The 15,399-nt window shown below is 39.5% G+C and overlaps 1 long non-coding RNA gene across 2 annotated transcripts in view; it reads left to right on the plus strand.

The window, feature by feature from the left end:
- The window catches only part of LOC103351061 (uncharacterized), a 23,164-nt gene extending 8,626 nt beyond the window's left edge, over window positions 1–14,538 (plus strand). For both annotated transcript variants that reach the window (XR_007909582.2, XR_007909583.2), the window contains exons 4-5: window positions 13,531–13,639; window positions 14,014–14,538. This is a non-coding gene — a long non-coding RNA (uncharacterized lncRNA). The remainder of the gene's footprint in view (window positions 1–13,530; window positions 13,640–14,013) is intronic.
- The last annotated feature ends 861 nt before the right edge of the window (window positions 14,539–15,399 follow it).

Consider the following 15,399-nt stretch of genomic DNA (forward strand, 5'->3'; position numbering starts at 1 on the left):
GGAAAAAAAGTTATTTTCCAGTCTCACTATGAAGTAAACATTTAACACTTCATATTATGTAAATATGACCAAGACTATTTCTGAGTACTTCAATGGTTGACAAACTCCAGACTTCAAATAGGTATGAACTTGCAAAAAATTTCTCACAATAAAGCAAAGAAAAATAATGTGGTGTGTTTGTATTCACCCGTGTTTGTAGTTGTGTGTGGAAACCTTTAAGTGTTTGCCAGCTGTCCTTCATGGAATTTAACTGGTCTTATGTTCATTTAATTTTTTAAAGAATGCCCGCTTTCTGGGAATTGATAGTGGGATTATTTTTGATGATTTGATTTTACCTTTGGTTGATTAAAAAATGATTTCCCACTCTGTAGAGAATAATTTAGTTATGATGTATGTCAAGATATTCCAGCAAATAATAATTGAAATAATTAGTCCATGACATCACTGTGACCTGAGTGTTTTATCCTCTGATTCCAAACCGAGTCAGTGGATTTAAGTGATAGTGATCATTTCTTAGATCATGAACTTAGTTTTGTATTTTCAGACTGTGCAGATACAGGTCTTTGCGTCATGGCTTAACACCATCTCTCTGTTCTGGGCTAATAGACTCCAAACTCCATATCACAGATTTCACACCTAGTGGCATGAAAATAGAGCAGTATAAATGGAATCAGAATTTTTACAATCGAAAGTAACTCTCACAATGATCACATATAACTCCTACCACCTGTGAGGCATTTTTATTTCATATTTTCTAACATAAGGACGTGGTTGGAACATAAGTTGCATGCATCCCTTTTTATTGCATCTGATAGCAAATTAGTGCCTTAATGGCATGCAGCACTTTGGATATTAAACAGATGGCCATTAAAACATTGTCATCCACAATAAATAATGTAATGACAGAAAAAATGCCCAGACATTATCTGGTATTAATGTCATTTTCATTGTCATTCAATTGTTTCCCTATTTTCCAGTATATAGTTAATATTTCATCAGATAACATTTGCTTTTCCTGTAACTATTAGATAACTATTTAAAAGTTAACATAAAAAAGAATTGAGATGTATGGTTGATTGAATTTTTAATTTTTATGGCTGTTTGGCTGTAAGAATTGGATCAAATGAGATATATCAATACTTCATGGAAGGTTGAGGGATATGATACATTTATATTCTAGCAGACAAAAGGAACAGTGCAAAGTACAAAGTAAATGCCCACTTGCATGCAAAGGGGAAGCACTTGTGTTTTGTTTAAATGATAGTAATATACTTGCTTTTGGAAAAATTACTTTAGAAAATTGTCTGTAACTCTTGTGAAAGATGTGAAATGGGAGGTATGTGTATCCCTGCCCAGCCTCGCCTCTCTCACAAACGCCACCACTAATTCTCCACAGCAGTCGCTGTTCCGCTGACCTCAGATGTAGCTCCAGAATATTACTCACCTGAATGCTCTGAACAGCCACTTCCAATCCATGAGAATTGGCACTCAAGTTAAAATCAATTTGCTTTTCTATTTGCTCTTCCAAATGGATCAGTAGAACTGGAAACTCATGTGGGAACACTAACATGAATTTGGGAGGCAGCCAAGAGTCAGGTCAGTGAAGTTGTCTGTAAACTTCTACAACGAGGCCTACGGTTATCCATCAGCCTAAAGGACATCTAATCTATCAAAATGGATAGTATTCAGCCTCACTACACCCAAACCCCATTATTGAAAGCACTTAGGAAAACCCAATCCATCTAACCAATTCGAAATAAACATATTTAGGCCATCCACAATTAATAACCTACCTATGATAGGTGCCATGGGGAAAGAAAACCAGACAATAACGGCCTTCAGAGAGTATAACATTTATTTTAATGTGAATCAAAACAAAAATAAGTAGATCTTAAATGAACAAGACAAGCAACAACCTTCTTTATGGATTTCACACTTTAGTTGGGGGCATCAAGCAACACATAGGCAAATAGAGAAGGTGCTTTTATGGATTTCTGCTGAGGTAACCGTGAGCGTTCTGAGACCTGATGACAGGGGAGATGTTGGGATGGGAGGTGTCTTCCATGCTATTGCCATTCCCTGGGGACCCTATTCCATACCTTCCTGTTCACGTTAGATGGTGCAACTGGATTCACTGAAACAGCTGGAAGAAGAGATAAGAAGCAGGAACAGTCCCATCTAGTACCTGTTCATGTGAAATGATTGATATTATTCAATACAAAAGTATTCAACTGCCTACAATTTATAGGAGCTGTTTATTTTGGATAGAACACATTAATGACCAAAGGACTACAACTGTGTCACATAGATTCCTCACAAGCTTCTGTCCATTTTCTCAAAGTAATTATTGAAACTGTTATCAGTAGAGGCAGATACTCAGTTAATGAACATGTGTCTTCCTTTACTCTCTGTCGCCGCTATCATAAATTTCATCCTGTTAAATGTCAGTGACACATCAAGAACAGTGTTCTTAAACAAAAATTAGTTGTGTAATAATTTCAGTAAAAAGTGTAAAACATTGGAACAAATTCCTAATTGCCACAATTGCTCTATGAAGCAGTGGCCAGCAAACCAACGTCCACAGGCCAGATGTGGCCAGCTGGCTGCGCTGATGGATCTAGGTCATCTGAAATGCACCACAGCCATTCGTTTACATATTGTATGTGACCACTTCCTTGCTGCAACAGGCACAGAGTGGAGCACTTCAGCAGAGACCATATGTTCTTCAAGTCTCAAATATTTACTATCCAACACTCTGCAGAAAAAGTTTCCAGTTTGTGTGAAGTAACTCTGTAAAGCGGGGGGAAATGAAAATAACATGTTTCATGAAAGCCTAAAGGGATCGCTTTGGTACTTAAATTATCCTGGCTCCTGTTTTCATTCATTCACATCATGTAAATTACACCTGAGCCAACCCAGTTAATCCTATTGTCAGTTCTAGAGAAATAAGGCTCTGTGAACTTTATTCCACAAAATTATTCCTTTGGTTTTCTGGACCAAAAATCATATTTGCTTCCTTCATCAAGCAGACCAGGTTGTTGTTGTTGTTTGATGTTTCTTTGTTTCTAGTTGATATTAATTATCTATATTTATGGGATCCACTGTGATTTTTGATATATCGTTGTAGAATGATAACACATCATTATTAGCTGAATTAACTACTCTGTACACTAAGATTATTCTCCTTTGTAACTGAAACTTTATATACTTTGAAAAATCCTTCCTTTTCTCCATCCCTCCTCTGGAATATTTTTAGAAAAATATTATTCCAGTTCATATAACTGAGCGCTGCTTTGGGTGAATGAATTCTATCAACGCAGAAGACAAGATTTGCCTAAACAAAATGCAGTCCAGTTCTAGTCATAGCTGGGACTCTTACCAATTAAATGAGATCAATCCACAGGCAGGAACTCTGCACCTCTAACTGGGAATTTGAGAGCAACTTGTTTCGTCAAATAATTCTTGAGAACAACGCAAGAAGATAGTTTCTTTATTTCCCCTGTTGGAGTACTGCACTAGAGCGTTCTTTAGAGGGGAGCCTGATGCTCAGAGACAGTGGTCAGAACTGGGTTTAACACCTTGATTTATCACAGAATTTTAGCTCACTGTTTACAGAAATGTGGGCACTTGAGAGATAGCATATAGGACTCAGAAACCCCCAAAGTAACACTTTATAGAACTTGCTGGGAACTGAGTGGTTTGATTAAACTCAGTCCTTGTTTAAACGCTTCTGACATATTTGAACTTGTGTTCCATTTTATTTTAACTAATGCCGGTATAAGGTCTCATGATAGGCAATGAATTTCCCGCCATCTACACTAGGTGTTTTGTTAGGTGGTCAAAAGAGGAACATGCAAAAGTCCTAAATTTTGAGCTGACACAATCAGCACTGGCTTCACAAAATTATGTTGATGGGCCGGCGCCGTGGCTCAATAGGCTAATCCTCCACCTACCAGCGTTAGCACACCGGGTTCTAGTCCCAGTCGGGGCGCCGGATTCTGTTCCGGTTGCCCCTCTTCCAGGCCAGCTCTCTGATGTGGCCCGGGAGTGCAGTGGAGGATGGCCCAAGTGCTTGGGCCCTGCACCCCATGGGAGACCAGGAGAAGCACCTGGCTCCTGCCTTCGGATCAGAGCGGTGCGCCAGCCGCAGCACGCTGGCTGTGGCGGCCATTGGAGGGTGAACCAACAGCAAAAGGAAGAACTTTCTCTCTGTCTCTATCTCTCACTATCTACTCTTCCTGTCAAAAAAAAAAAAAAAAAAAAAAAAAAAACCACACACACAAAATTACGTTGATGATAACTGATAATGAGGCACTAAGCATTTGGGACCTATTATCAATTCCAGTTTATTGATTCATTCAACCATCTTATCAAATAGTATTCTTAGGTAGCCTTGGTGCTTCTCCATGCACTAACAGTGGTAAACCAGAATTTATGCTCATGTTTTTGATAGAATTTACTGCCAAACTGAGTAATTGGTCAACAAAAAGTATAAAAATAGAACAAGAAATAAGATAAAGAATGTAAATGGAAGGAAAATATTTTTAAAAATTATCAAAGGAACAACCTGATAATGGGCATAAACATTTAAAATTATTTTTCTTGAATTATGTTAGTGTAAGTAACTCAAAGTTAAATGTCATGGTATTTATTTTAAAGTACATATCTCGCCTCTGCAAACTCAAGCACTATATATATAGGTTTACAAAACTTTTTGTGAGCATCCACTGTTATGCCATATTGATGATTTCTCTCTGGACAGACTAGCCTGGTTTTGCTCTGATAGAGTAGATATAAAATGGATGTTGGACAGAAAAGAAGTAAACAATAAATAATCAAGGAAATATGAAGATGCTATCAGATAAAATAAATAGAAGGGATAAATATGACAGGTATTGAAGTGTGGTAGGCATGATATTTTAGATATTGAGTGTGAAGGTCACTCAGAGCAGATAATATTCAACTGAGGAGTTCAGCATAAATGACTCCATCTGTGGACACTTGATAGGAAACCCTGCCTTAGAAGAAGAAGTGGTAGGAATGTACCAAGTTGGGAATGTATATGTTTTCCAAGCTGAAAAAAAATAGAAAACATAAACAGAGTGACTAGATGACAGTGTGTGAGTGAAACAGAGTGTCTTAATGACAGTCAGCAGAGAGGAGGAGAAGCCCCAGGTGAGAGATGCTGTCATGAGTTCCATTGTACCAGCCCTGGTTTCCAAGGCAAGAAGTTTGGATTTCATTTTAAGTGGAGTAATTAATTATCAATGCTGACAAATTCAATGTACAGTAAGAAAAAGAATTAGTTATTAACAGATGCAATATATTTCTTGGGTTCAATTCTCTCCCTTCCTTCCTCCCTCCTCCCCTTCCTCTTTTTTCTCTTTCTTCCTCCTTCCTCTTGTTTTTGGGATAACATGTTTTAAATTTGCATTACATTAAAAAGTCTCAAATAGAAAGCAAAAAAATCCTAGCTTAGTGGCACTATAGGAAATAGCTATAAACAATAATTGAATTGAAAAAAGACCATTTCACACATACACAGTAATTTTAAAGTAACCACAGATCATTAAAACTATAGCAGCATAACATTCTTAACCACTGCCATGATAAAGATATACAACAATGTATTACACAATTATAATTGCAATATTATCTATACACACAGGCATTTATTTTACTTGTGTTTTTGATATTTTTCTTTTTTTAATTTTAGCTCCCACATAAAAGGGAGCTAGAAAATGTCTTTCTGTGTCTGGCTTATTTCACTCAACATGATTTCCTTCTGTTCCATCTATTTTGATATAAATGATAGAAGTTCATTATTTTTTTGTAGCTAAAAAATATTTATTGTGTGTATACACAGACACACACACACCTCACATATTCTTTATCCATTCATCTGATAAGGGACACCTTGGTGGAATGCAAATTTTGGCTATTGTGAACTTTTTAAAGGATTATTTCTATTGCTTCATGCATAAAACATTTGGGAAGATGAAAGTAGAACAGTTAAAGAGTCATTGTCTAAGTGAGAGACAAGGGAAGTGTAACGTGGAGAAGCGTGCAAGTTGGATATCCTTAAGCATGGAGTGGACAGGATGGGATGAACAGGCACATGAAGGGGGAAGTAAATGGAAGAATTGAAGAGCTGCTAATTCTCACAACAAAGCCATGGCATATTAATTTATGATACTTGAAAGACCAGAAGGAGAAGGTTTGGGCAGGGCATCTGCTTACTTACACACCGCAGAATTCAGATATCTGTCTCCATCCACTTGAGGTGCCATAAGGAAATGATGAGACTGGGTAATTTATAAACAACAGGAATGTAGGCCCTGCAGTTCTGGAGTTCAGGAAGTGCAAAGTTCAGGTGCCAGCGGATTGTCTGATGAGAGCCTTTTCCTCATACATGGCCTTTTTCCCCCAAACCTTTTTTAAAGAAATACAAACTTCATGAATTTAATAAGTACAACTTTAGGAATATAGTGATTCTTCCCACCATACCTGCCCTCCCACCTGCACTCCCACACTTATTTCTCCTCCCTCTCCTATTCTCATTTTTATTTTTCACTAGGATGTATTTTCAATTAACTTTATACACATAAGACTAACTCTATACTAAGTAGAGAGTTCAGCAAATACTATGGACAAAAAAGGTGTTCCTCAACTGTCGAGTCAAGGGCTGTTCAAAGTCATCACATCTCAAAGTGTCAATTTCTATAGATTAACTTTTAGGTGCTCTATTAGTTATCACAGGTCAGGGAGGACATATGGTATTTTTCCTTTTGGGACAGGCTTATTTCATTAAGTATGATGTTTTCCAGTTTAATCCATTTTGTTGCAAATGACAAGATTTCTTTTTCTTTTTTTTCTTTTTTACCACTGTGTAGTATTCCATGGTGTACATATTCCATGATTTCTTTATCCAGTCTTAAGTTCATGGACGTTTGGATTGATTCCATATCTTAGCTATTGTGAATTGAGCTACAATAAATATCGGATACAGGTAACACTTTCATATGCTGATTTCATTTCCATTGGGCAAATTCCTAGGAATGGGATGGCTGGGTCATATGGTAGGTCTATATTCAGATTTCTTTGATATCTCCATACTGCCTTCCACAATGGCTGTACCAGTTTATATTCCCACCATCAGTTGGTTAGGGTACCTTTTTCCCCACATCCTCGCCAGCATTTTTTGGTTTTAATTTCTGTATGAAAGCCATTCAAACAAGGGTGAGGTGAAACCTCATTGTGCTTTTGATTTCCATCTTGCTGATGGCTAGCCATCCTGAACATTTTTTCATGTGTCTGTTGGCCATTTGGCTTGATTTTCTGTTTTGAAAAATGCCTGTTTAAATCCTTTGCATATTTCTTAACTGGGTTGTTTGTTTTGTTGTTGTTGAGTTTCTTGATCTCTTTATATATTCTGGTTATTAATCCATTATCGGTTGAATAGTTTGCAAATAATTTTGACTCATTCTGTCAGTTCCTTTTCATTTTGCTGAGTGTTTCTTTTGTAGTACAGACTTCTCAATTAGATGTAATTCCATTTATCAATTTTGATTTTGATTGCCTGTGGCTCTGGGGTCTTTTCCAAGAACTCTTTGCCTATGCCAATGTCTGCCAGGGTTTCCCTAATGTTCTCTAGTAATTTGATGGAATTTAGATCTTTGATTTTGAGTGGATGTTTCTGTAAGGTGTAAGTTAAGGGGTTGCTTCATACATCTGCATGTGGAGATCCAGTTTTCCAAGCACCATTTGTCAAAGAGATTGTTCTTGTTGCAGTTATTGATTTTAGCTCCTTTGTCAAAGATAAGTTGGTTGTAGATGTGTGGGTTGATTTCTGGGGTTTATATTCCGCTTCATTGGTCTACCCATCTGTTTTTGTACCAGTACCAGGCAAAAGTTGATTATAACTGCCCTGCAGTATGTCTTAAAATCAGGTATTATGTTCCCTCTGGCTTTGCTTTTGTTATTTAAGGTTACTTTAGCTAATCGTAGTCTCGTGTGTTTCCATATGAATTTCAGCATCATTTTTTTCTTAATCTGAGAAGAATATCTGTCGCTCCCCCTCTTCGTGGAGGAACGACACAGGACCCTGCGCTGTTCTTTCGTCTGCTCGGCCCTCCCCGGGTTTGCTGCTGGTTCTTCCCGGGTTGGCTACTATCCCTTCCACCTCCGTGGAAGGGCAGTTCCCCCTGGCCACATTCCCCACTTCCGCAGGGGAGCGGCACACCGCCGGCCGGTTCTCTCGGGGGCTGCACGGGTTCCCTTAGATGTTCCCCATAGATGTTCCTGGTGCATGCCGTCTCTCTCCTCCTTTATAGTCCTCCTCCGCCAATCCTAACTCGGCTGCCCACACGCCGAGTACGCTGCTCTCCTCCAATCAGGAGCAAGTCCTACAGTTAATTGGTTGAACTGGAGGCAGCTGTGCGGAAGCTGTTTACTTCTCTCCCAGCGCCATATTGTGGGAGAGCAGATGCATAGAATAAGTCTTAATTCCAGTAACAGTCTAGTCCGGTTTGCTCCCCACAGATCCCCCTTTCTTTTTATTTTTGGCGTTGATACGCGCCTGTCTTCGGTGTCCCGCGGCACACACTCTGCTCTACTTGCTAGAGTTGCCACAGGCTCTTACAAGTCCTATCAATCAGGAAAACCGAATCCGGGTCCTCTCTTCACCATGTTATGAGGAGGTTTTTAGGCGCTGATGCGTGCCTGTGTTCGGTGCCCTGCAGCGCATGCTCTGCTCTGCCTGCAGGGGCTTACAAAACCTAGCAATCAGGCAAACCGAATCCAAGCCTTCTCAGCGCTGTGTTGTGGGGAGGCCTTATTGATGTTAATTCGTGCCTGTCTTCGGTGACCTGCGGCGCATAAGCTGCTAGCCGCCGCAGGTGCTCATCGCCTCACTTAATCAGGCAGACCGAATCCAAGCTCTCACATTGCAGTGTTGTAGGGAGGCCTTTCTATTTCTCTATTTCTCTATCTCCGGGCATTCCTATTTCTCCCATTTTACTTCTATCTTCCAGCATTCCTATTTCTCTCATCTTACTTCTAAACTTCCCGCGGCTTCTCTTATCCCCGCGGTTTCCTGGCGGCGCTCGCCCCGAGGCTGCTTCTCGGCACCTCGCCCCGCGGCAGCTTCACGGCTCTGCACGGCTTCCCGGCGCCTCGCCCCGCCGGCGGGTTCCCGGCTCTGCGTGCCCGCTCCGCGGTCTCCACGCACTTCGCGCCCGCACCACGGCCTCGCGCCAGCGTTCCCTATCTATTCACGCTCCGAGCTCTCTCTGCACGCGGCGGCTTCCGCGAATGTTTCCGCCACCACCGGCATTCAGTCCAAGTTCCCCGGACTAACCTGGCGAATTTCAACCTGGCGGCCCACGTCTCTGCCTCTGGTTCCAGATCTTCGCCTCTTGCTCCCCGGGGTGACTTGAAGAATTCCAAGGTGGCTTATATCTCCGCCTCGGCCTGCACTCGCGGCCTCATCCTCCCCAACATTTCTCTCTACCCGGTATGTTTCCTTAAGTTTTCTTCCAACAATATTCCTCTCATTTCTCCTGGCTACTCCCCACAGTCCGTATCCGAGTCCAAGCCTCCTCCAGGTTTCACTTTCGCTTTCAATCTCCTAGCTTCCCCGCCATAGTCCGCATCTGAGTCTATGAAAGCTTTCACTTTCGCTTTCAATCCTAACTTCTTTCCCACAGTCCATATCCGAGTCTATGCCTAGGCTTTCAATAGCTTCTTCCGGCACCTTTCTCGTCCGGCTTTCCCCTAGGCTCTTCGCTAGTCTCTCTCTCCGGTATTTTCCCAGTTCTTCCCGTTTCTTCTCTCCTAAGTTTCCTATCCGTCCTAAGTTTCCTATCCGAGTCACGGCACCATTATGTCGCTCCCCGTCTTCGTGGGGGAACGACACAGGACCCTGCGCTGTTCTTTCGTCTGCTCGGCCCTCCCCGGGTTTGCTGCTGGTTCTTCCCGGGTTGGCTACTATCCCTTCCACCTCTGTGGAAGGGCAGTTCCCCCTGGCCACATTCCCCACTTCCGCAGGGGAGCGGCACACCGCCGGCCGGTTCTCTCGGGGGCTGCACGGGTTCCCTTAGATGTTCCCCATAGATGTTCCTGGTGCATGCCGTCTCTCTCCTCCTTTATAGTCCTCCTCCGCCAATCCTAACTCGGCTGCCCACACGCCGAGTACGCTGCTCTCCTCCAATCAGGAGCAAGTCCTACAGTTAATTGGTTGAACTGGAGGCAGCTGTGCGGAAGCTGTTTACTTCTCTCCCAGCGCCATATTGTGGGAGAGCAGATGCATAGAATAAGTCTTAATTCCAGTAACAGTCTAGTCCGGTTTGCTCCCCACAAATATCCTTGGTATTTTGATTCATATTGCATTGAATCTGTAAATTCCTTTCAGGAGAATGGACATTTTGATGATATTGATTCTTCCAATCCATGAACATGGAAGGTTTTTCCATTTTTGTGCATCTTCTTCTAGTTTTACTTCCTTTTTAAAAAAGATTTATTTATTTTACTTGAAAGTCAGAGTTACACAGAGAAGGAGAGGCAGCGAGAGAGAGAGAGAGAGAGAGAGAGAGAGAGGTCTTCCATCCACTGGTTCACTCCCCAATTGGCCGCAATGGGCAGAGCTATTTCGCTCTGAAGCCAGGAGTCAGGAGCTTCTTTCAGGTCTCCCATGCAGCTGCAGGGGCCCAAGGGCTTGGGCCATCTTCTACTGCTTTCCCAGGCCATAGCAGAGAGCTGGATCAGAAGAGGAGCAGCCAGGACTCGAACCGGAGCCCATATGGGATGCCGGCACTGCAAGCAGCAGCTTTACCCTCTACACCACAGCGCCAGCCCCCTATTTCTTTCTTTAATGTTACAAAACATTACAAAACATTCTCATTGTAGAGATTTTTGATGTCCTCCTTTTTAAAAATTTTATTCTAATGTATTTGATTTTTTTGTAGCTATTGTGAATAGAATTGATCTTAGAAGTTTTCTCAGCTATGGCGTTCTCTCTGTACACAAAATTATTTTTGTGTGTTGATTTTACATCCTGTTACTTCACCAAACTCTTTTATGAGTTCCAACAGTCTTTTAATGGAGTATTTTGGATCTCCTTTTTATAAAATCATGTCATCTGAAAATATTGATAGTTTGACTTCCTCCTTTCCAATTTGTATCCTTTGATTCATTTTTCTTGCTTAATGGCCTTGGCTAAAACATCCAAGACTATATTGAATAGCATTGGTGAGAGTGGGCATCCTTGTCTGGTACCGGATCTCAGTGGGAATGCTTCCAACTTTTCCCCATTCAATAGGATCCTGGCTGTGGGTTTGTCATAAATTGCCTTGCATGTGTTGAAGAATGTTCCTTCTGTATCCATTTTGCTTAGAGTTTTCATCAAGAAAGGGTGTTGTATTTTATCAAAGGCTTTCTCTGCATCTATTGAGATACTCATATGGTTTTTGTTCTTCAGTTTTTTAATGTCATGTATCACATTAACCAATTTGCAAAAGTTGAAATATCCTTATATACCTAGGATAAATCCCATGTGGTCCAGGTGAATGATCTTTCTGATGTGTTGTTGGATGCAAATAGCCAGTATTTTCTTGAGGATTTTTGCATCTATGTTCAACAGGAAAATTGGTCTGTAGTTCTCTTTCTCTGTTTTATCTTTTTCAGGTTTAGGAATTAAGGTGATGAAGTCCCCTATTACTATTGTATTGAAGTCTATGTCTCCCTTTAGATCCTTAAGGATTTCTTTTAAATAGCAGGTGCCCTGTTATTAGATGGTCCTTTCATTCTTGCTTTGTCCACACATGTAGAAGGGCCAAGATCGCTCCATTCAAACACTTTTATAAAGACATCAATCCCATTAGGGAGAATGCTACTGACATGCCCTCACCAACACTTAATTTCCCCTCCTCTTAAGAGCCAAACATTTCGATCATTAAAATAGCCACCTCTAGAATGCACAGATGAGGTTAGAATCAGACATGAATTTAGGATTCATTATATGCAGATTAAAATCTGGATGTAAGTTTTTAAACATTGTGTAGGACAAGGAGGAAAATCTATCCAGGACAGCATCTCAGCACATTTTCAAATTTAGAGATTGGAAGAAGAAGAGGCTTGGTAATGGAGAGCCTGCAGGTGTGACCACTGTGGAGGAGAAAAAATTAAGGAGAGCAGTGTCAAAAAGAACCAAGAGAATGAAACAGATCAATTACATGAAACACTCCATCACCTCCTGTGGTGAGGATATTAATATCACCATTGGGTTCGACAACATGGAGTACAGGTAACAACAACAACAACAAAAATATCAGGGGGCTGGCACTATGGCGTATCCGGTAAAGCTTCTGCCTGCAGTGCCGGCATCCTGTATGGGTGCCGGTTCGAGTCCCAGCTGCTCCACTTTAAATCCGGCTCTCTGCTGTAGCCTGGAAAAGCAGTAGACGATGGCCCAAGTCCTTGGGCCCCTGAACCCACTTGGGAGACCCAGAGGAAGCTCCTGGCTTCTGGCTTCAGATCTGCACAGCTCTGGATCCATTGCAGCCACTTGGGGAGTAAACCAGAGGATGGGAGACTTCTCTCCCTCTGCCTCTCTTTCTCTTTGTGTAACCCTGCCTCTCAAATAAATAAATAAATAAATATTTTTAAAAATATCAAGAAATAGATAAGAAAAATAAATTATATGTAGAAGAGAGAAAAGTGTGCTTTTTTCAAAAATCATGCCAATTTAATAAATCTAACCTTGACAATAGATCTTTTGTAAATTATATATACAATGTATGTGTAATGGAATTATAATACACAACTTTTTATTGCCTATGATTGTGTGGATTATAAATTGACATTAGTAGATATAATACTTTAAGTCTTTATGGCAGAGTAATTGAAAGTGTCATACCATTTTGATGTGTTCTCTACTAATAGACATTCTCATTTGGTCATAAGAAGAACTGTAGTTCTCAAACATTGTTTTATAAAGAATGTTTAAAATACATAAAATATGATTTCTTAATTTTAGAACTTAATTCCATGGTCCCAAGAACATGCAAATGAACTTAAAAGAATTATAATGATCCACAATTTATCGAGTATTAAATTAAAATATGTAACTTGATGTATTATAGCTAGATTTATACAGTAAGCTTGTAATATTGCCTGGATCATTGATTCCTGAGAAGTAATTATGACTTGCATTTATCATGTTACTGCGGGATATGAAATTCACAAGCCATAAATGCAGTTCTAAAATGTAAATTAAAAAGGAAACTTAATTTTAAGATATATAAGTACATATTTAGTATTAGTTGAGATTTGCAACTTTGAAATACAAATATGGTTAGCTGTAAGATCTAAACTAATCTTATCGATATTCAAGCTTTAAAAATAATCTGAATTATAGTTCTATACCTTATTTCAATAACACAGCTAAAGAACTATGGGTAAACATTCTATATTGAGGAGGAATGGATTTATTGCATGATTATAGCCATTTTCAAATGAAGTATTGCATTTTAGTTTTCTAGTTTAAAAATGTCCTCTCCACCCTGATGGATTTCCCATCCTACTTTACCTACAAAACCATCACAGATGTTTTGGAAGTGGGGTCTTCTGAAAAGTAATCCAGGTTAGTACAATATCACTAACTTATTTTGCTTCCCATTTATAACAAAAATCTGTGAGGTGACTGGAATGGAGCTGAGTCATCATAAATTATGTTGCATCTTTCTATGCTACTGTAGTTTAAAAAGTCCCCAACATGTCAATTACCAGTTTTCATCTTTGGAGGTTTTCACAGTCATAAAACTGTGTTGGAACACAACTTAAATATTTATTATTTGGGAAAAAGCTTTCAGAACATGCAAGGAAAAGACTGTAAACAGACCTTTTCATATTTATAACCTCCCTATTACCTAATGACTATTCAAATAAATGTTTCAAATGATGTGTAAATGTATGTCAGAAATTACGAAAAGTCTAAGATGTTACCCATCTTCACAGGTGGGGACAGAAGCCTGGATAAGATTTGAGAGCTTTCTTATAACCATACCACAATCCACATAAGAAGTAATCACAGTGACTTCCAGGCCCTGCCAACCTGACAGCAACATCAGGAAAGTCAGTTGGGAAAACTACCATATACCCACTGCAAGCTCACTTCATGGGCAAGGCTTGGGCAAACATCAGTTTCCTGCATTTGCAAAGGGGAGACAAATGATTTTTTCTGTCCACTTCTCAGAGCATTTCCTTGGAAGGAAAACGATGCCTTAACCTAGGTGCGTAGGTGTTTGAAGAAACTGTGGCTCTTCCACAGGTAAAGGAAAATTCTTCTGAAGGCAGCAATTAGCTTGACCGGTAGGTTACAGATCTAACAATTCAAGCAAGCATTTGATGTGTGGATATTGTCTAAGTTTCCATTACTGAAGAAGCAGACTTCTACGGGAGCACTGAGAAGACAGGATGATTCATTTTCTCACAATGTAGAAACCATTGTAAAATAATAAAAATCATCTCAATAAGCCTCAATTTTGTTTCCATAAAATTATTTTAAATATGTGTTCTATAAATATGCTATAGGTATTATGCATACTATAAATGCATACTACATATAATTTTTGGTTCATAAAGGATTTTTACAGGAGAGGGTTTTAGCAATGACAACTATAATATTTTTATTTTATCATCATTAATTTATATATTATTTAATAAATTTTGATAACACTGAAGTGAAAATGAAAGTTATTGAATTTTTAATTGTGTATTTAATTTGGAAAGTTTAATTTGTTTTACTTTGTATAATATTTCATTAAATGTTGATACTTAGATCATATTCACTTGAAGATTCTTTTCTTAATTTGAAGTTTTTATTTAATTGATAATGAGACAGAGACGAGTTCCCATCTGCTGGTGTATTCTGTCAATGTCTGAATTGGCCCTGGACTGGGGCTTGAAGACGGGACCAGGGAATTCAATCCAGGTTCCAAGGTGGTTGAAATGGACTCAACCACTTGAGCCATCAGTGCTTCCTCTAAAGTCTACATTAAGAGAAACTGGCATCAGAAAAATATCTTGGTGTCGAACCCAGGTACTGCAATATTGGGTACAGGTATCCCAACCAGTATCTGAACATCTAGGTCAAGCACCTATCTCCAAAGATTCTTTGGAAATGAGAAGCAATGTTCATAATTAGTGGGAGAAATGAATATAGTATATGAAATAGAGTAAATATAAATGTTTATACAAGCAATAATCTATTTCAATACCCTATATTAGTTATTTGTATTATGTTATTAAACATACACACAGTCACATCTGCATACAAGCACCCACACTCAAGCATGCTATAAAAAGTTTGTGAAGATAGAATTGAAGACTAAGTTTATTTTG

This window comes from Oryctolagus cuniculus, chromosome 13, assembly GCF_964237555.1.
Source record: "Oryctolagus cuniculus chromosome 13, mOryCun1.1, whole genome shotgun sequence".
NCBI lineage: Eukaryota > Metazoa > Chordata > Mammalia > Lagomorpha > Leporidae > Oryctolagus > Oryctolagus cuniculus.